Genomic DNA, 22,367 nt, shown 5'->3' with positions numbered 1-22,367 from the left:
AAGTAGAGAGATAATTAGCAGCAGGCCATAAAGAGCAAACATGGCAAGACATTCTCTAGGAGGGTAGACTTCCTTGGAGGGAAATTCTAGGGTGGGAAATATACCCTTTGGTCCATGCACTAGAGACTGGCACTTGTAGAAGAGTTCAGAACAGAATGATGAAAAATTGTACATTTAAATTATATAATTGTGTCATTAACCTATGGGCAATGTCTCACACAGTAATCCAGAATGAAGATGTTGGAATCTGATCAGCTGGCAGAAAAAAAAATCATTCATTCAACACTAACATATCAGTTCCATTTCACATTTTGCTTCTTATTTTCCTCATGGTTTCATGCAAAATTATGCTGTAAATAATCAGGGTGAACCAGATTTCTTCTTTATAAACTCTGCAGCAGTCTTATTTTGCTTCACAACCGTTTCAAGAGATAACCCAGCTTACAGCTTTTATCTTCTGCCTCTTGGTTTCAATCAGAGCTGTCCTTTATTCCAGTGTCTGCTGAAAAGGAGACTGAAAATGTGGTGGTAAAGAAAGTTTCTGACTTTTTTTTTGTCTCTTTATTGTGGCAACTTATTTTACCTTTGCTATATTTGAGTAAATGGTGACAAAGTAAACATTCTTTCCCCTCCTCCCCATTTTCACTGTCACCTCTTGTATAAAGAGAACAAATTTGGAAGATGCTGTATATAAAATTCAAATAAAAGAACTCACTGCAGAGAACAAGGATTCTCAACTACTATTTATAGATGCCAATGGATCATCTCTATACAAAAGATTTTCTTTTACATATATATATATATATATATATATACTCTAATCCCCTGAGCTTAAGTCCCGAATCAACAATTTTTATTAGATATTTCAATTCCATTTCAACATCTAAAACTCAGACATCCAAAAGAAAATCTGTTTTTTCCCCCAAAAAAGCCACCCTTTCCGGAACTTCCCAATTTCTGTCAAGAGAGTTACCATCATTCTAAACACCAGGGTTCACAGTTGTGTAAACATCCTTGATTATCCTATCACCCACATATTCAATCATGTACAAGTAGGGTCCATTCTATCCACACAATCTCCTTTGTTCAGGCCTTCAGCACCTTTTGCCTAAACTACTACAAAAATTCTTCTAACTGATCTCTCTGCCTCCAGGCTCCTCACTCACCAAGTTGCTTGTTGAGCAACTGACATAACCGCAAAAGTGATATTCCTAAAGCATAGCTCTGATGTCATCACATCATTCCCCTATTTTAAAAGCTCTGCAGAATAAATAAATGGCTGGGCATTTAAAGCCCTCACCACCAGGTTTCAGTTATTGTATACCATTACTTTACACATACTCTCTCATTCAGTCCAGTTGAGTCCCTCATACATGGTATTCCATTTCCTATTTCTATGACTTTGCACAGTGCAAAGGCTGGAATGTACTTCTTCCTTCTTCCTTCTCTGCCTCTTGGAATCCATCGTTTCCTTCAGAGCTCAATTTGAACATTACCTTCTAAACAAGACCTTTCTGGATACCCTGGATCAAAGTACCTCACCCAATGAAAATCAATCACCTTTTTTGTTAACTTTGTATATACAGAATATTTATCTGCATGTGTCTCTGTTCTTCTGATAGTACAGAGACTCCTTGAAGGTAAAGACTTTCGGTTTACTTTTTGAAATCACTGTATCTAGTAGAGTGCCTGGCAGAGTAAATGTTTAAATAAAATTTATTAATTATTTTTTAAAAACTCATTCAAGGAGAACTAGATCAATTAGAACAATTTCAAAAAAAGTATACTGAGGGCCAAAGAAATCTCATGACTTATCTGGCAGAATCAGGATTCGAACCAAGGTCTTCTAATGAAATCTAGTTCACTTTCCTCTACATTTTACTAAAATGAATTTCAGAGCACATTCCTTTTCCATTAAGTTCACAGAAATACAAAGGATTAATTTACCCATTTGTATTTTTTAAAATATATGCTACCCAGGTTATAGCATGCTACTAGATGAATGTCTGTTGAACTAATATTAAAAATGTGCATTTTGCACAGAGACTATCTTCCCTGGACCCAGAATTATGTCAAGATGGCTAAAAGATCTGATAAGACTTGGAGAAACTTCAACATGCTTTTAGAGCAGAATTTCAAAGAGACCTCTCAGAGATTCTCCCTAAGGGTCACTTACCTGACCCAATGACATCACCACCACCAATATGTGATCATCTAGTCTCTTAAAAAGTTTAAGGAGAAGGAACACACTGTCACCCAAATCAACAGATTTTATTTTGGGAAGCTCCAATTCTTTTTTTTAATTATATATTTTATTTGTTTTCCAATTATATTCAATAGTAGTTTCTACCAATTTTTTTTGCAAGGTTCTGAATTTTACAATCCTCCCCCCCTCCCCCTAACAGAAGGTAATCTGAAATGGTTTTTACATTTGTTTCCATGATATACATAGGGGAAGCTCCAATTCTTAGAAAGTTTTACCTTAATGATCTGAAATTTAATCTCTATAATGTCTACTCATTGCTGTTACATCTGTCCTCTGAGGCCAAGTTGAAGAAGTTTCATCCTTCTTTCTCTCGATAGCTCTTCAAATACCTGAAGGTAGCTATCACATCACACCAAAGTCAATTCTCCAAGCTAAACATCTCTAGTTCTCTCAATAAATCATGGTGGAGACTAGCAATTTGGGTGGGCCATGGGGATCTATAAGAAATCCCTGAAAGGAGGAAAACCACCATGACTCCTTACTTGGTTACTATTGGGGGAAAATGTTTCTCATATTTTGACTTGCTTTCCATTTTCAAGGCAGCAAGTGAAGATATCTGTGCACCAGTTAGGAATTGTTTTCAACTGTGATTCTCAAATGTTCCCGTTTTACAGTATTCTCAAAGGTATTGTCATATTCTTCTCCTTATCTACACTTTTTGAAGCCTCTCAGGCTCGCTTTTTAGCTTGGCCACCCAGTCCAGGGGACAAAAGAACAATCCATGACCATCTGTCCTCTGAATGCTAAAATATAAGGGAAGAGCTGCTGCCCCCAAACCTCTTCTCATGAAAAAAAGCTCATAGAAGAATAGGCATCATGAATAGTCCAGGATGATTCATATGGGAGAGGATAAAGCTCTTTTAGAGCTGAAGAAGAGCTGCTCAGTCAATGAATATAATTAATATTTTCCCTTCACAATTCAAGCTAGATAATTCTTCAATGGTTACTTTCCTTGGCCCCCAGAGGATGCAATTTGCCTGTCAATTCAAAATTCTAGAGAATAAAATAATCCAGCAACTTAAAAAAAAAAGATCTCCCTACTATCCCGATCCTGGTCACCTTCCTCTAAATGTCAGATTATCAATGACCTTCCTAAAATGTGACACCCATAAGTGACAAAAATCCTGCAGACATGATATTATTGGGATAGAGTAGGGTTAATGTCTCTTCTGTTCTAGACAGTAGGCTTCTCTTAATCCAGCCAGAAATAACATTAGTATTTGATCTGCCAAGTCACATTTTGTGTAGTCCCCAAACACTAAAGATAATACTCTTCTAGAATTAAGACTTTTATTTTACTATAAATATAAACTTTATAATTATGGTATCTGTATAAAAAAATTTACTAAGCAAATTCACAGAGAATTGATTCAACCTAACTGAAAGAAAAAGCTATTTAAATAGTTTAGTACAGGAATTATTTACAAAAATTATTTTTAAATGAGTTCTATCTACTTATTATAGATTTGTCAAAATTCTTACCTTTAAATGCTATCCTCAGGTAACATATTTAAAAATAACTAAATTCTCTATTTTTCACTGCTTCATATTATCACATAGGTCCATTAATCTTAATTACTGAGATCTAACAGTAATCATGTAAATCTTTACAAATACCTAAAGAAGAAATTCCTTGACAGCTAAAGAAAAAAAAACTAGTACTAACTTATAAGCTTATTTTTCCAAGCATATGAAATTTTTATGAGAATATAACACACACACACACATACACACAGCAAAGGCATCATTAGCATGGAAAAGGTAGATTTTTGCAGTAATTATTCTGCAGCAGATCATAATTTCACCAGAATAAAAGACTACAACTTTAACATCACATAATTGAATGAAAGAGGTATGGAATATAAGAACCATGTTTTTTATTGGCAGTTTTTTTTAACTAGAGACAGAGCAAAATGCCTCCTTGAAGGACCTTTTCCAATAAGGTATCTCCCATTCATGTCAAAATTATTCAAGATTTGTCAAAATTATTCAAGATTTCTTTTTTTTTAAGATTTCTTGAAAGAAATAGTAGCTAAAGTTCTACATCAGTTTTATGTAGATAAATAATTTCAAAAGAATACAAAACTTCAAAAGCAGAAAGCCCTGAAGTAGGAATGGGAATAGTCAGAGAGAGAAATTTTATCAATATTTCCAGGAATTATTTAGAAGAAAAAAAATTAAATTCCATGTCAGTTTCCTTATTAATAAAATGAAATGATTAATAAAATGAAAACAATCCTTTAAAAAGATTATGTAAATGGAAAGATAATATACTTCATCCTATTTCTCAGTGTTCTAACTGTGAAATTAAAAAAATTCCTATGGAGTCAACCAATATACTAGATTGAAAATGATGAGCAGGAATTTTGGTGCTTGAAACTGCTGAAATTTGACAATAATTTCTGATAAAACTGAAAAGCAGTTGGACCAAAGCAAATAGGTTTATACTAGCATCTCACACCATTTGCCACAATAAATTCTAAATGGATATTCAACAAATATAAAACAGAGAAAAATGGATAATGTCAATTATTATGAAACTGAAAAGCTTTTGTAGGACCAAACATCAATGCAAGAGGATAAGAAGTGTTATTTAAGGGGAGCAACGTTTGAGATTTTTTCAATCTCTGATATGAGTCTGATAATCAGGATAGATAGGTATAGATAGAAATTAAATATAGATGTGGGGGTGATTAAATAAAACAAATAAAAATGGCTGATGACTTTTTCCCTAATGCATGTTAGTCAAAGGTCAGGAATAAAACATTTTCAAGAGAATTTTAACCTAATAACATTCATGTGAAAGACTGCTCCAAATCATTAATAATAAGAAAAGTGTAATTAATCTAATGCTGAGGTTTTTCCCTCACATTTAACAAATTGGCAGAGATGGCGCTAGCCAATATTGAAGGGGCAGTAAATAGTCATAATAATATGTTATTAATGCATCCATGAGTTGGTCAGACTATTCTGGAAAGAGATTTGGCATTAAATTTAAAATGTGAATAAAATATTCAAGCATTTTTACCAAAACAGTCCATTAGTTTGTACCTAAGGAGGTCAAAGACAAAAAGAATTGCCACATATACTCTAAGATATTAAATTTATCAAAAAGTATTAAACTCTTACAATATGCTAGGTGGGCACCGTGCTATGTTTCGGGGATATAACAAAAAGCAAAACCAGTTCCCATTCTCAAAGAGTTTATATTCTAAATAGGAAGATACTATATAAATAAACAGGAACATTGCAGACGCATACAGAGAAGATTTAAGGTAAAGAACCAAAAGGAAGTCTCTGACTGCTCAAGTCACTGTGAAGAGACTCCTCCAGAAAATGGCATTTGAGCTACATCTTGAAGGAAGCCAAGGATTCTAAGAAGTAGAAGTGAGGAGAGGGGGTCATTCCAGACAGGGGGGAAAGTCAGTACAAAAAAAAGTCACATGATGATACATAGAGTACTTGTGTCCAAAGAATTGCAAAAAGACAAACTTTTTTGTAGTTATAAAACTGATAGCAAAATACTGGAATCCACAGATTGTGAAATAGTGAACAGATAAACAAATTGTGGTACATGAACATAATCAAATATTATTGAATGTTAATAAGCAACAAGTCTAAAGACTTCAGGAAAACACAGGAAGACTGATATGAACTGATGCAGCCTAATATAGCACTACAACTACATAAACAGAAAAAAAAAATTGTAATGACCAATCTTGATTCTCAGTTCAGAATTAAGGAAATTATCATCCTTTTCATTCTTGTTTGTGAGTGGGGGGTAGGGATGGGATGGAATGAGAATATGGGTATAGAATATTAAATACAATATCAAACAAGGTTATTATTTTAAAACTTTTATTTGTCTTTTTTTTCATCTTAGTTAAAAGACAAGGCACATTAGGGGGAGGGAATAATATATCCAGAAATAAGAGTGAAATAAAAAAATAAAAAGCATCAATTTATGAAAAAAAAATTAAATGTTGAAACATCTGGAAAAGATCAGCAATTCCAGAAAGCCTGGGCACTTTGAGGCAGCATATGTGATTTTGTTTTTGGAGGTTTGGGGGTAAGGGAAGACCTAAATATGAGGGGAGAGGGTACAAGATCTAGACATGTGATTTCATTAGTATAATAAGTTAAAAAAAGAAAATACCCTTTCCATCAATACTGATTTTACAACTTAAAAATCTTAGAAGAGAGGCTTGGGGACACTAACAAGTTAAGCAACTTGCTGAAGGTCTATAGTTAACAGAAGTCAAATTTGAAGTTATGCCTTCCTGACTCTGAGGTTTGCTTCCTAGTAACTATTTAAGACTTTCACATGTGAATTTAAAGGAAATATATATTCTTTTCTGTCTGAAAAGCAAGCACTCAGAACCTCAGTCACATAAAAGTGGTTGGTTACTGTATAAGAACTTCATTTCTGTTTTTCTTTTTCTTTTTTTTGAAATTTGTTTTTAGTCTTTCTATCAAGTAGTTTTCACCTGGTATACAGTAAAATATTATTGGGCAGGGCAGTTTGGTGGCACAGTGGATAAAGCACCGGCCCTGGAGTCAGGATTACCTGGGTTCAAATCCGGTCTCAGACACTTAATAATTTACCTAGCTGTGTTGCCTTGGGCAAGCCACTTAACCCCATTTTGCCTTGCAAAAAAAAATATTATTGGACAACAAAATATTAACTTTTGTAGCCAATTTTTCCCTTAATCAAACTAGAAAGGAACATGAATTTGGATTAAGATCTATTCTCTCCACTATTTCTTTCTTCCTTTTTCTTTTTTTTAAGGCAATGAAGTTAAGTGACTTGCCCAGGGTCACACAGCTAGCAAGAGTCAAGTGTTTGAGATCAGATTTGAATTCTGGTCCTCCTGACTTCCAGGGCTGTCACTCTATCCATTGAGCTACCTTGCTACCCCTTTCCTCTATTTCTATTGCAAAATGAAGTGGTTGGCATTTTAAAACCTGCAAAATTAATTTAAATCACTCAGTCTGCTGTGCATTTTACTAATAAATTTACTGAGTTTGAGAATGTGACATCCAAAACTAAAACCAATCATTAAAAAAAGAATTATTTTAACTTAGAAAGAATTCCACTATACTCATAAATACATAAAGTTTCTTTATTCTACAGATAGTTGGGGAATAAGTAACTATAGTCCACCAACTATGAAAGGAAGAGATCTTCATCTAGATTGCCCCAAGTTCTTTATATCAAAATTCCTATAAAAATTTAAACACCAACTTTTCACAAGAGGCCAGAAGTTAGTGGGTTAATATATATTGCTAGAAGTATAATCTCCAGATACCACAACTTTATTGAAATGATCTCAAAAAATAAAACCAAAACCTTCCACAGCATGCAGTAAAAGGCTTCAAATGCCACATTTAGCAAACCCTTTATCAAAACTCACTAGAGCTCCCAACTAGAAGTTAACTGTATATTTTAGCAATTTAATCAACATTTATTAAATAGTTATATTTGTATCTATCTCAGATTATTAAGGTTCAAATGAAGCAGCATGATTCATGCTAGATCAAAAGTTCAGAAGATCTGGGTTCAAATTCACTTCTGATATGTGTGTGTAACCCTTCAAAGGAGGTTTCTTCACCTAAAATATAGGGGCAATAATCTGGTATTCTTAACTCCAAGGCCAGATCTCTAGATGCTGCCTCAGAATAATGTGGGGCAAGGCACTGAACCTGTCAGAGCTCCCAGGCAACTCTCAAACGCTCTGCCAATTTGCATTGGTAGAGAAAGTTTGTAGAACAGTGCTAGTTATTCTCACTTTGCATGATATAATTGGCTATTAATAGTATTACTATCATTACTACTTTGTGCTAGGCAAAGACTGACAAACAGCATTAAGGGCACAAGATATAAACAAAACCTACTAAACACATCTTAATACTGAGGTCTGAGGTTAAAATTAAACAAGGAAATGCCTTCTAATGCTACTATAAAATATACAACTATGTTTACTAAATTATATATATAATTATACTGTAAATTATACTAAACTATATGTTTATATATGCTAAAATATACTATTATACTTCTAATACTATTATAAAAACTCCATGAAGAAGCAAAAGAAGGAAAAGAATAGGGAATAAAACAGTCTGTATTAAGGTCATACACTAGAAAAGTCAACCCTACAGAACAGGAGAGTCAGCCCAGATAACAAGGCAAGGCATCGTGAGAGGGAAACAGGAGACAGTAAATTCCAGGCAAGTCCACCTCCTCTCCCTTGAGGAGTGAGCACAAAATGATCTGGAGTTAAATAGGAGAAGATGAGAGGTTACTTACTCCTCTCCCAGATATGAAATATAGGAATATTTGCTATGTATCTCACTAAATCATTATAAGGTCCAAAGGAGACAATATGTGAAAATCCTTTTTAGTCATAAGTTATACCTGCTATAACATATTCATGAAACATTTCATGGAGATGAACCTTAAAGATGAAAGCTTTTCAAAAATGGAGACGGGGGGCAGCTAGGTGGTGCAGTGGATAGAGCACCAGTCCTGGAGTCAGGAGTACCTGAGTTCAAATCCAACCTCAGACACTTAATAATTACCTAGTTGTGTGGCTTTGGGCAAGCCACTTAACCCCACTGTATTGCAAAAAAAAAAAAACCCTAAAAAAAAATGGAGACTGTATGAAGTCCATTTAAGGATAGGGTATTTTTTGAGAAAAGCCAAAGAAAAAAGACACAAACAGGCAATGCAGAGTTGTTTAATCTAGTTAGAAGACCTGGACATTATTACAGTGGCCATCCAAGAAGTAATGAAGTCTTGAACAAAGGAAGTTGCAGGGACATCAGTAAGGAAAGGTAGAGCTGACAGAAGTGGACAATTAACTGGATGTTACTGCTAAGAAATTAGACCTCAAAATTTTAAATCTAGGGAATTGTAAGGAAATTGCAAGGAAACATGATTTGAGGGAAAAGATGATGATTTCCATTTCGGAATTCTTGATTCTGGAACTAAACATGTAGGTAGAGAGATATTCCTGAATGGCAATGTAGTAGCTAGTATAACTCTAACAGAACACAATAAGAACTTTAAGAGAGCTACTGTACTGCACCACTCTTCTACTTATCTCTGTAGTTCAAACACACTGAACTGATGCCTAGGCCTTCAAAAGCTACTGCAACATAGATAGAAGAAGATTACTCCATCTATTTCTCCAGTTCCTAGGCTATTCCATTTTCTCTTTCATCGATTACAATGTCTGGTCATCAATCACCTAATACTATCTTCACTATCTAGTTATTTAACTTTTGGGGGTGGGGTTTAAGGCATTGAAAGCACTGTGCCTTGCCCAAGGTCACAGCTAATAAGTGTCAAGTGTCTGAGGTTGGATTTGAACTCAAGTCCTGCTGACTCCAGTGCCTGTGCTCCTAGGCATCTTTTCCATTTCAGCTGATTTCAATCTTCTCTAGTTTGTCTTCTAATACCAACTCACACTCAACTCATTTTTTTGTGCAAAAATTTTCTGAATCTTTTCTAGATGCTTATAGGCTCTATGGTTTTGCCTCAACATGCCCCCCCATCCCCCATTCTGAATCAGGAGTTGTGACAAAAACAAAAGTTAAATTGAATTAAGCATGGCAAAAGGCTGGTCTCTAAATAATAGGTAATCATTATTAATGAGCATGGATTCATGAAGACAGGGCTAATAGATTGGGAGAACTGTTGGAGATACAGTATGTCTGAAATTCAACAAGGACTTTTTAAGTTTGCCATGCTATACCCTCATGGACAAGATAGAGAAATGAAGGTTGGATAACAGTATAATCATGCTAGTTTATCAGAAGTGGACAAATGACAGGACAAAGAGAAAAGCTGTTAAAAATAATGATCTATAGGGAAATCTAAAGTTTGCATCCTGAAAGGATCTATGCTTAGTTTTATTACACTCAACGTTTTAATCAATGTCTCACAGGAAAGAATAGATGGCACACTTAGAAATCTTCATGATGCATGATAAATAAATAAGGATCCAGGTTTTAAATGTTTAAAAAAATAAGTTGCATTTATTAATATAAAATAAGTAAAGATATAAAATCTCACAATTTGAATGAAAAACAAGTCCAGGATAATGCAAGTGTGGACTGACAGTCATTTAATCAAAAAAGACAGCATACTGAAGGAGTTAACAATATGGTACCATAGCCAAACAAAATAATGTGATCTTAGGCTTCATTAAGAGAGAGATAGCTTACAGGAAAAAAAAGGTGATAATCCTGTTGAACTCTACTTTGGTCAGAACACATCTGGGATATCATGTTCCATTCTGTGCACAAAGTTTTTAGGGAAGATATTAATAAGTTAGATAAAGTCCAGAAGGAAATCTAATATAGTGGAGGATAGATAGGTTGCTGGGTCTGGAGTCAGAAGGCCCAAGTTCAAATGCAGACTTAGGCACTTACTAGTTATGTGATCTTGGGCAAGTCACTCAGTAATCTCAGCACCTACCTCATAGGGTTATTGTGAGGAACAAATGAGATAATATTCATAAAGTGCTTAGCATAGAAGGTACTTTTTAAATACAAGCTATTACTACTACTAATCTACTATTAGGGTTCTGAGTTCATGCTACATCAGATAAACTAAAAGAAATTAGAACAGGAAGACCAGAAATGAGAAAGCTGAAGGAGAATATCATTGTCATCTACAAGTATTGAAAAGAAAATCACTAGGAAAAGGGATTCAATTTATTATGTTTACCTTAAAGGGTAGGAAAAAGAGCAAGGATTGGACCTTACAGGAAGGTGATTAGGCTTGGTAGATGGAAAAACTTACTAATGATATCTAAAAGGATAATAATTGAGGGTCTCTTTACCCCACCCCCCACCCCTAGGGTTTCAAGTAAAGTTAGATGTATACTTGAGAAGGGATTCTTCCTCAGGTATGTGTTGCACTAGATGACCAGTGACTAGATGTCCAGTCAATTCCAATTTTAAAATTCTTTGATTCTGAGAGTGGTAAAAAGCAAGCTAGATTACAATCACAAGAGAAAAACATTTTAATGCAACCTCTAACACTTGGTTTGTGACCACCATGAGATCATTTGGCCTCTCTAAATCCATTTTCCTAATATGAGAAGATGTAAGAGATGTAGTTAGACATAAATTCATTTTTACAAGATTATGGGAATATTTTGGAATGAATATGATGAAAAACAAAAGGCATTCATAAAATGGTGGTGGTGGTGGTGATGATGTAAAAGACAAAATGCTCACTTTTGTCATGTCTTTAAAACTCATTTGAATTTTATATCTTCTTAAAGATGATTAGTAATATTAATATCTATACTAAGTTGTTTCAATAAAATAATATTTTTACATTTAATGAAAAAATATTGTGATTTTAGGGAACTAAAGTTAAGAATGTAATATAGCAACCTATATTAGATTACTTGCTGTCAAGGAGAAGGGGGAGGGAAGGAAGAGAAAGAGGAAAGGAAAAATGTGAAATTCAAAATCTTATAAAAAATTACTACTAAAGGGGGTAGCTAGGTGGTGCAGTGGATAGAGCACCAGTCCTGAAATCAGGAGGACCCAAGTTCAAATCCAGCCATCAGACGCTTAATAATTATCCAGCTTTGTGACCTTGGGCAAATCACTTAGCTCCATTGCCTTATATAAATAAAAATTTAAAAAATTATTATTAAAGTTATCTTTCCAGGTGGTTGGAAAAATAAACTTATTAGTAAAAAAAAAAAACCCTGGGGAAAAAAAGAATGCAATATGGCAGGCAAAAACACTATTATGAACTTAAATTGCATTAAGGGAGGCACAGTGATCCAAGACTGCTTTGCTCTTCCCTCAGTTGATCTTATCTAAAGAATTATATTCAACTCTGAGCAACACACTTTAGGAAGGACATTAATAAGCTGGATGACGTCCAAGGGAATGTAACTTGAATGATTAAGAAACATGAGAGGACAGAAACTAGAAGTAATACATGGTAGTTGAAGAAGAGCCAAGTTGAATTACTAAGAAAGAAGGAAAAATTCCAAACAATGCGGGCTGTCCTAAAATAAATTGAACTTCTTTGGGAAGTAGTGGAATCCTCCTGCAAAGGGGTCTTCAAGAAGGCTAGATGACAATTTGTTGAGTACTTTGTAGAGCAGTCTTGGTTAGGTAGTGCTGGACCAGACAGTTTCCAAGAGGCTTCCAATTCTAATACTGTGATTTGTACCTTGGAATTTTAGTGACTTAAAAGCTAAATGAATTGAGGGCATGTCACAGCTGCCCCAAACAGCAAATTTGATTTGTCTGTATTAATAAAAGGAAGCATAATGCCCAAAGGAAGGTCATGATGTTCTTCTGGTTAGACTACATAACCAGATTTTTTAGTCAATTTTAGGTACTGATTTTGGAAAGAGCACTCACAAAGTGTGTTAAAGGACAAAGACCATAAAGGATGTGAGGTTGCTGGATTTGTGAACAAAGGCTTCCTTTTAAATCCTGACTTTCTCATTTACTATATGACCATTGGGAAAATCTCTCAACCTCTGTAGGCCTTAATTTCCTGGGTTAAAAGATGGAGGAATTGTCCTAGATGATCCTTGTGAGTATGAAAAGCCTAGAAATGTCACACAAAAATTAACTAAAGAAACCTAAGACCTTTAGTCTGGAACATCCTCTGTGAAGAATATGATTGATTCATAATCATTTAAAAGGCTGTCATGAAAAATGGCTATTGCTTGTTTTGCTTAACCCCAGAGAGCAGTACTAAAAGCAACTGATACAAATTTCAAAGTAGAAGAAAAGAGAAAGGAAGAAAGGACTTAACTTCTATTACCTACTATGAGTCAGGACATGTACTGAGCACTTTTTACAAATATTATTATCACATATGGTGCTGCTATTATCCCCATTTACAGTTGAGGAAACTGAGGTAGAAAGAGGTAAAATGGCTTACCCAGGTTCAAATAGCTATTAAATTGACTCAGGGCCCAAAGCTTCTAGAAAACTTTACCTCAATAGAGGTAAACATTACAGGTTCAGTCTAGATCAATAAGGAGAGTCACCAATTTTTTTGGTTTCCCAGTGCATATAAAAAGTTTTGGGGGCAGCTAGATGGCACAATGGATAGAGCATCGGCACTGAAGTCAGGAGGATCTGAGTTCAAATCCAACCTCAGACACTTAATCATTACCTAGCTGTGTGACCTTGGGCAAGTCACTTAAGTCCAATGCCTTGTAAAACAACAACAACAAAAGTTATGCTTACATATTAGGTGTATAATAATGTTGTCTAAAAAAGTATATATTTTAATTACAAAATACTTTATTGCTCAAAAATGCTAACTATCATCTGAGTCTTCAATGAGTTCTGTTTTCAATTCATGTGCTTGCCATGCCATCACCTCCCCGATATCATGGTCTTCTTTGACCTGGCAGAGGATCTTATCTCAATGCTGACTGCTGCTGACTGATCAGGGTGGTAGTTGCTGACGCTTGGAGTGGTTGTGAAAATTTCTTAAAATAAGACAACAATGAAATTTGCTGCATAAATTGATTCTTCCTTTCACCTGAACACAAGTGGCCATTGCAGGACTATTAATTGGTCTAATTTCAATACTGTTCTATCTCAGGGCAAAGGGAGGCCCACAGGAGAGGGAGAGAGCTAGGGAATGGCCAGACAGTGGAGTAGTCAACACATGCACATCTATCAAGTTCTTAGTTTTCTATGGGCACTGTTTCTGGTACCCCAAAACAGTTACAAAAATAACATCAAACATCTCTGACCACAGAGCATCAATCACTATAACAGATATAAAAAGTTTGAAATATTTGATAATTATTACCAAAATGTGACACAGAGATACAATGTGAGTGATTGCTGCTGGGAAAATGGCACCTATAGGCTCTTGATACAAGGTTGCCACAAATCTTTAATTTGTAAAACATAATTTATCTGTGAGGTAAAATAAAGTGAAGTGCAATAAAATAAGGTATAGCTGCAAGCTAAAACTTACTAACAGTACAAAAGTAAAATGGGAAGCCCCATAAGTAGTGAATCCCTTTCCATCAAAGGCACAGGAGATCTTCTAGGTCAGACTTGTGGGAATACCTGTCAGAGATAGCTAAGGTAGTTTAATAATGTTTCAAAATATCCTCAAAAATTTATGAGTTTTGCCAAATTTTGATCAGTTGAATTGAAAAAATACATTTAAGTGTGGCTGATGAGATATGAAATCCAGGCAATTAAAATTTTTCCACCCTTACTAATTTTCCTCAAACACTGGTCGTGCCTATATCAATATAGTACTTTTAATAATAGCTACCAATTATATAACTCTTTAAAATTAACAAAACACTCTAAATACTTTAATTTAATCTCCACAACAACATTGTGAGACAAGTACCATTATTTCCACTGTACAGATGGGGGAAAATGAGATTGAAAAGGTACATGATTTGCCCAGGGTTCCACAAAGAAGAGTCTGAACCAGGAATTAAATACAAATCTCCCATAACTTCAAGTCTGAAGCTCTATCTACTATGCCACCTCGCCTTCCATTTTTTTTTTTTAGTAAATCAAATTAAACATATGTTTATGTTTCTAAGCTGTTAGCTTTAGCTTTTATTTGACTTACTGGTTTTTTTTTAACTAACAAAAATCTATTTTCTCTCCTGCTCACTTCTTCTCCATTGGGGAATATAAAAACAAAACCATTTAAACAAATAAACCTAAACAAGCAAAACAAATGCTACATTGGCAATATCTAAAAAGACCATCCTCTCTGTCAAGAGATATGTAGCATGCTTTCATTACGAGTTCTCTGGAATCATGGGCATTATCTTTACCAAACTTCTTCAGATCTTTCAATGTTGTTTTGAAGACTAAAACAGTCTATTTTGTCTTTCTCATAAAAGTCTTCCATTCAGATCACTCCCCAATTGATTCATTTCCAGTTCTTTACACCTAACAAAAATTGCTTTCATAATTATGTATCATTTTTTTCTCTGCCTTTCATCTACGTCTAGGAGCAAAATCACTGGATCAAAGAGTGTACAGTTTTGTACATATGGGTGCATACTAGTTGTCACTCTGGATAGAGCACAGAGACAGAAGACTGAATTCAAATCTTACCTCAAACACTCATTAGCCTTGGATCCCTGGGCAAAGCCCTTATATTTACCTCTGTTTCTTCCTCTGTAAAATGGGTATAAGAGCACTAGCTCTCAGGCTTATTGGGAAGATGAAAAGAATTACTACTTGTCAAATGCTTAGCAAAATACCTGGAACATGTGAGTGCTATACAAATTTCCTTTCCCCCCTCTCCCCTTCCAAATTATTTTCCAGAATTGTTAGTTTAGTTCAAGATTCCCTTCTCTATATTAATGTGTTCACTATCCTGTAGACCCTCTGCTTTAATTTGCATTTCTCCAAATATTAGTGATTTGGAGAAAATTTTCATTATCTACAGGTAGCTTAGATTTCTTCCTTAGAGAACTACCTGTTTTTTATGTTTTATATGTTGTGGAATGGCTTTTCTCATAAATTTTAACTAGTCCTTTACCTTATGAATAACAATGCAAATATCTTTGCCTACTTATGTTTTCCTTCTAATTTTACCTGCATTAGCTTTGTTTCTGCAAATTCTTTTAAACAATATGAAATCAAAGTTGTCCATTTTTTCTGTACCCTTTTCCATACTTTTGGTAAAGAATCTTTCCCTATCTCTAGATCTTATATTTTGTTGCTCCTCTGATTTATGTCACTTTTATATCTAACTCAAATATTCACGTAGAACTTATCTTGGCATACGTGAGGTGTTGGTCTAGACTTAGTTTCTAACAGAGTGCCTTCCAGATTTTCTAGCAGTTTTATCAAAAAACAAAACAAAAACAATTCCCAATAGCTGAGGTCTTTGGGACTGTGAAACAAAGCTACTGTCTCCATTTGATTCTGTATATTGTACACCTAATTACTTCCACTGATTAAACTTTTAAGCAGTAGCAAATAATTTTGATGATTATTGCTTGGTTTGAAATTTGATTCTGCTAGGGTACCTTGTTTCCAGTCTTTTCAATAATTCCCTTGAGATTCTTAACCTTTAGTTCCTCTAAATGACTTTTGCTATTTTCTAGTTCTAAAAAGTGATTCTTTGGCAGTTTGGTTTATTTGTTTTATTTTTCAAGTCTTCAAATTTCCATTTGGTGTTTTGAGGATTTTTGTTAGTTTTCTAGGTTTTTAATGGTTGCATATCCAATTTATTGACCTATGCCTTTTCTCTTTTGATAAAAGTATTGAGACAAATAAATTTCCCCTATGACATGCTTTGGCTACATCCCAAATATTTTGGTAATCTGTCCTGTCATTTTCTTATTGAAATTGTTTCTCTGATTTATTAACCTATCAACTTGTTAAGATGGAATTAAAATTATGAACTTAAAATTAGACTTTTTATCAAATGTTTAGATGCATATATAGAGATCTATTTATTGCTCAATGGTCAGTAAAAGATGTTAGTATTTACATTCGTGAGGCTTTTATACCCTAATACATGGTCAATTTTTGAAAAAAAAATTATGCAAAGTTTAGATATATAAGTTCCTTATCTAACTTTTCTCAAGTTCAATTTGGGTTCTTAATTATTTTCCTGTTTTGCTTTTTTTTCTCAATAGATTTGTCTAGTTCTGCCAAGGGTAGAATGAGGAGTTCCACTATTATAAGTTTTCTATCTTTTCCCTGAAACTCTTTCACCTTCTAATTATTTTGATGTTACAAAATCCAATAAATTTGTTTAGTAATATATTCACTATGAAATATTTCAGGAAATGAAGTTTGCCTGTATATCTTTTTTAAATTAAATTTATTTTTGTTGCATCTTTGTGATTGTTATTCCTGCCTTTTTCTGACTAAAAGATTTTGCTGCAATTATGTATATCTTTATTTCATTTGTATTTTCTTTAAACATTCTAATGTAGTCTACTTACTAACCCATTTTTCTATCCTCTTCCATTTATAGGACAAGTTTATCCTATTTACAGATATTATCACTGTCTATTTGCTTTCTTCTTATTCTCTTCCATCCAGTTTTCAGCTAGGTGGTGCAGTGGATTGAGCACCAGACCCAGTAAGACCTGTGTTCAAACCCAGTCATGCTTACTATCTGTGTGATTCTGGGTAAGTCACTTTATCTTGATTGCCTCAATTTACTAATCTATAAAATAAGGATAATAGTAGCACCTACCTCCCAGATCAAAAGAGGCAATAACTGTAAGGAGTTTAGCTTAGTGCCTAGCACAGAGTCTACATGATATGTTTGCTTTTATACTCTTCCCTCTTTTGAGAGCTAGAACTATCTTTTGCCTCTCTTTGCATCCTAAGAACTTAGAATAGCTCTCAACAAAGAGTAAGGCTGTTTCCTATCCTCTCTTCATACAGAATAGGGTGTGAAGCAAGGAACTCAATACATAGCACTTGGGCTCTAGGTTTTGATGTAATGCAATTTCACTTCCCTTGCCCCTATTCTTTTTGTCTTTTCCAGAACCAATCACAGTTCTTATCTTTTCTTTCCTTTTATATCCACTCCAAGTTATTAGAACTTATGGTGCTTAGGACTAAAACCTCACTGAATCTACCCTCCTTATTTCTTCCACTCACTTTTCCCTCCCGTTGCCTTGTCAAGTGAAATGTTATTTCTGGATCGCTAACTATCTGCTATACTCTTGGCTACATACAATGTCTAAAAGACCTCTGTCTCGTTCTATGTTGACCTGAGCTGTAAAACTGACTCACTATATTTTTTCCTTGGTTTTTCCAATCAGAACTTGGTTCGGTTCACTTTCTAGATCTTCATGAATAAATATGAGGGATACCTGGACTGTACTGCTTCCTTCAACTATCTGGAAGGAAGTCTCTAATGGGATGTACCAAAAAACTATAATTAACATTTCTTTAATCCTACTTCTTCATTTTTGAATACTAGTGTTCTCTTCATTTAAGATTGTATTAGAATTCATAGATGCCAGATCATACTGTTGTTTTTCTATTCAATTTTGTAGCTTGCTAAAATTCACTGATCTTTTTTAAGTGAGCTGTGTCCTCTAGATATACCTTTCCATCTTATATTCTGAAGTTGATTTTTTTCCATAAGAGTAAGGCTTTCATTTATGCTTCAGCTTAACTTCACTTAATTCAGTCCAATATTATAGTCTGTCCGGATGTTTTAAAATGTCAAGGTATTAACTATCCCTCCCAGCTTTATGGCATTTGCAAACTTCATAAGCATGCCAACTAAATCTTTTTCCAAGTCACTGATAAAAATGTTATCATTGTAGACCCTGAAAACATTCCTTGGTGACCCCCTTCCAAGTTGACAACAAAGAAATCTTATCTTATTCTTAAACTGTTACCTGTTTGTGCATCTTACATGATAGGTTTGCTTATCAAACTCACAAATTTACACAAAGTAGGAAGGGATAACTACTACACTGGATAATTGTGTCACTATTCAAAATGATCAATAGGTGACAATATTTTACTAATCTAATAGGATGAAATTTAAGATAATTGTAAAGGCAAACACTTGGGTTCAAAATACAAATGTCAACAGTAAAAGCTAAGGGAGACATAGCTACTCAGTAGTTAGTCTGAAAAAGGAACTTAATGATGATGTCGGTATTAGGGGACTACCAATACATTAGGAGTCTCTAATGTGATCCCTAAACCAAGGCCAATTTGTTCTGAAGTTGAATTATGAAATAAATAACATTCAGGAGTAAGGAGGCAATAACACTCCTGCTGTACACTCTCCTGGTCAAATGATATATCATGGTTACTGTGTTAAGTTCTGCATGCAACATTTGAGAAAGGACATAATATTAAAAAGTGTCCTGAAAAGGAAAACTAGTTTGTACAATATATTACTCTAATGCATGATCAGCAGCTATAGGAATTAAAAGTATTCTCCCTGACAGACTGGGGAGACATGACAGCTGTCTACAAGATCTGAAGAACTGTCACCTGAGAGAGAGAGAGATTTAGATTTGTGCCAATGGCCCGAGAGTAGAGAACCAGGAGAAAGAGGTGGAAACTACTGGAGACAAATTTAGACTTAATGAAAGGAAAAACTTCTAAACAAAGTCATACAAAAATGAAAAGGATTACCAGGAGAGGGAGGAAAGTACTCTCTCATTTAAGATCTTTAAGCAAAAGCTTAAAGATCTTGACAGGTATATATCATAGAGAGAAATATTTTTCAGATGTGTACTGGACTAGATAGTTTCTGAGAGTCACTAGGTGGCACAGTTGGACAGAGCACCAGGTCTGGATTTGAAAAAGATGCGAGTTCAAATCCAGCCTCAGACACTAGTTATATGACCATTGGGCAAAACTCAACTATCTGACTCAGTTTCCTCAACTGTAAAATGAGCTGGAGAAGGAAATAGGAAATCACTTCAGTATCTTTGCAAAGAAACCTCCCTCAAATGGGTCATGAAGAGTAGGATATGACTAAAATAAATGAACAACAACAAAGACAGCTTCTAAAGTGCCTTTCAATTTGACAATTTGTGAATGATAATCTGGGAGTTCCCTTCCAACTGAATGATTCCATACCCTATTAGCCACAAATATTTCCCCTTCTGAGTAAAATTCTACTCATATTTAAAGCATCTTTACTGAACATTTTCTATGAACAATGATTTATGCTTGGTATTCCGGAAGGAAATAAAAATTATGCTGCACATAAAAAGCACTTAACATTTGTTGAAAAGAAAAAAATTAAGAAAAAATAGTCGCCCTCCCCACCTTTTTAAATGGGGAATATGAGTCAGTGTGGTTTGAGTGTGCATCATTTTATTCAGATACCTTTCTCTGAACACCTAGCTGAAATGATCTATACAGAGGATGGTAACAGAAAAAATAAAGCAAAGAGAATGAGACACTTTTTGAGACCAGGTTTCTGTGAAGCACCACAGGCAGTCAAAACCAGTATGAGAGCACTGGGCACCTGAGGAGTAGGTGAAAGAGGGCTCGGTAAATGAGGGGCATTGAAAAGGAAATTTTAAAAATTTATCTATTAATAGAATCCCCACCTCCTCCAGAAAATATTAAGTAGAAGTGAGATGGTGATTTATTAAAATTACACAAACATTTATGAATAATAGCACCACTACATATCTTACTGATATTACTGATATGCCATTGCTTTTTATTTTTTATACCTAGAATCCCCTATGTACACTCATCATATTGTCCTTCAATTGTCTCAGAATAGGCATTTAATAAATGCTTGTTGATGTGGCTCTAAAAGTAGTCCATAAGTATTGGAGAATACATGATAATGACAAAGTATTTCCTGGTCTCATCAGACAATAGTTCACACTAATATTTCAATGTACAGAGCAAACCATTCTTATTAGCATTTCACTTATATTAAGACCACATTAAGTAAAAATATCTTTAAAATAGTCATATGATATTTAAATGGATGGAAAAAAGAGAGGCCAAATAAAAATATGGATGTCTTAGAAAAACTAGAAATTTCATGATGATTAAAGACTAATTAGGTGACATTAACTGAATTGTCCTTTTTTTCTTGCTGTCTCTGCAGCATTCAGCCCTCTTCTTGATCCCCTGCCTTCTGTGTTTTAATGCCACCATTGTCTTCTGTTCTACCTGACAAATGAATCACTTCTGATAGTTCTAAGTGTGAATGTAACCCAAGGAAACTTCCTTGGTCTCTGTGATTATCTACACCCTCTTAGTAACCACATCACAAATAATCTTTACCCAGATGATTCCCAGATGTAGATATTGAGTTCTGTTGTCTCTTCTGAATTCCTATCCTCCATGATCATCTGCTTACTGAACATTTACAATTAGTAAACACCCCAGACATTCAGATGGACAAATCAGAACTTGCCATATTTTCCCCAAACTTATCCTTTCAAACTTCCCTAATCTTATTGAAGAGACCACCATACTTTCAACCACTCAGGTTTTGCAAGTTCAATCCTTCACTGTCTGTCAATCTCCAATTTAATCAATCACTTGCAAAATCTTATAGGTTACTCCTTCACATTTCTCACATACAACCCCCTTTTCTCCACTAACAAATACAATTTAGGTCACCATCTATCACTTGGATTATTCCAATAGCTTCCTAATTGATCTCTAGCTAATTTGACCTCTGCAAAACTATGAATGTGATATTCCTAAAGCACGTCTAACTATATAATTTCCCTGCCCAAGAAGTTCCACTGGTTTTCTATTGCTTCTAAAAATCAAATACAAACTTCTCTGGCATCAAAAGTCATTCTCAATTTGACTTCTGCCTACATTTTCCATCCTTACTATGCATCATTTTCCTTAAAATATTCTTCAGTTCAGTCAAAATTGGACTAAGAGCTATTAGTGACACACTTCATCTTCCATCTTATTCAAACTATTCCCCTTTAATTAATCAACAAGCATTTATGAAGTGCATATTGTGAGCAAGACACAAAGCCAGGAGCTGGGAATACAGAAAGAAGGAAGAAATAATCCCAGCCCTGGAGAATCCCATAATTCACAGGAAATAGGCAACATTCACAAACAAATATAAACACAAACTATACACACACACACACACACACACATAAAATAGACACAACAATTTTGGACTGAAGGCATGAACAGTTTTAGGGGAACCAGAAAGTCTTTATGTAAATCAATGACACTTGAGTTAAGACTTGAAAAACAGTATTCTAAGGGGCATAAATGAAAAAGGAGTACATTTGAGGTATGGAGCATGGCCAGTGCAAAGAATAATGAGACAGAAGATGGACGTCACATAATAACAACAAACAGCAAGAAGTTAGGTATGGCTGGCATGGCAAGGGGCGTGTGATATATAAAAAGATGGAAAGGTAGACCGTGAATGATTTTAAATGTCAGAGGATTTTAATTTTGATCCCAGAAGATAATAAGAGAGCCCCTGGAATTTATTGAAGAGAGGAATGACATGATCAGACTGGCACTTCAGGAAAATAACTTTGACAGCTATAGGATAGATTAGATCAAGGAAGAAACCTGAGGTAGAGAGACCAGTTAAGAAGCCACTGCAATAATCTAGGTGAGAAGT

At 34.6% G+C, this 22,367-nt stretch overlaps 1 protein-coding gene across 3 annotated transcripts in view; it reads right to left on the bottom strand.

Moving 5' to 3' along the window:
* CTBP1 (C-terminal binding protein 1) overlaps nt 1–22,367 on the bottom strand; it is a 456,395-nt gene that overhangs the window by 426,270 nt on the left and 7,758 nt on the right. The gene's annotated exons all lie outside the window — the stretch shown is intronic.

This window comes from Macrotis lagotis, chromosome 3 (assembly GCF_037893015.1).
Source record: "Macrotis lagotis isolate mMagLag1 chromosome 3, bilby.v1.9.chrom.fasta, whole genome shotgun sequence".
Classification (NCBI taxonomy): domain Eukaryota; kingdom Metazoa; phylum Chordata; class Mammalia; order Peramelemorphia; family Peramelidae; genus Macrotis; species Macrotis lagotis.
Note: the sequence above shows the minus strand (reverse complement) of the source record. Positions and strands in the feature narration are given on the sequence as shown.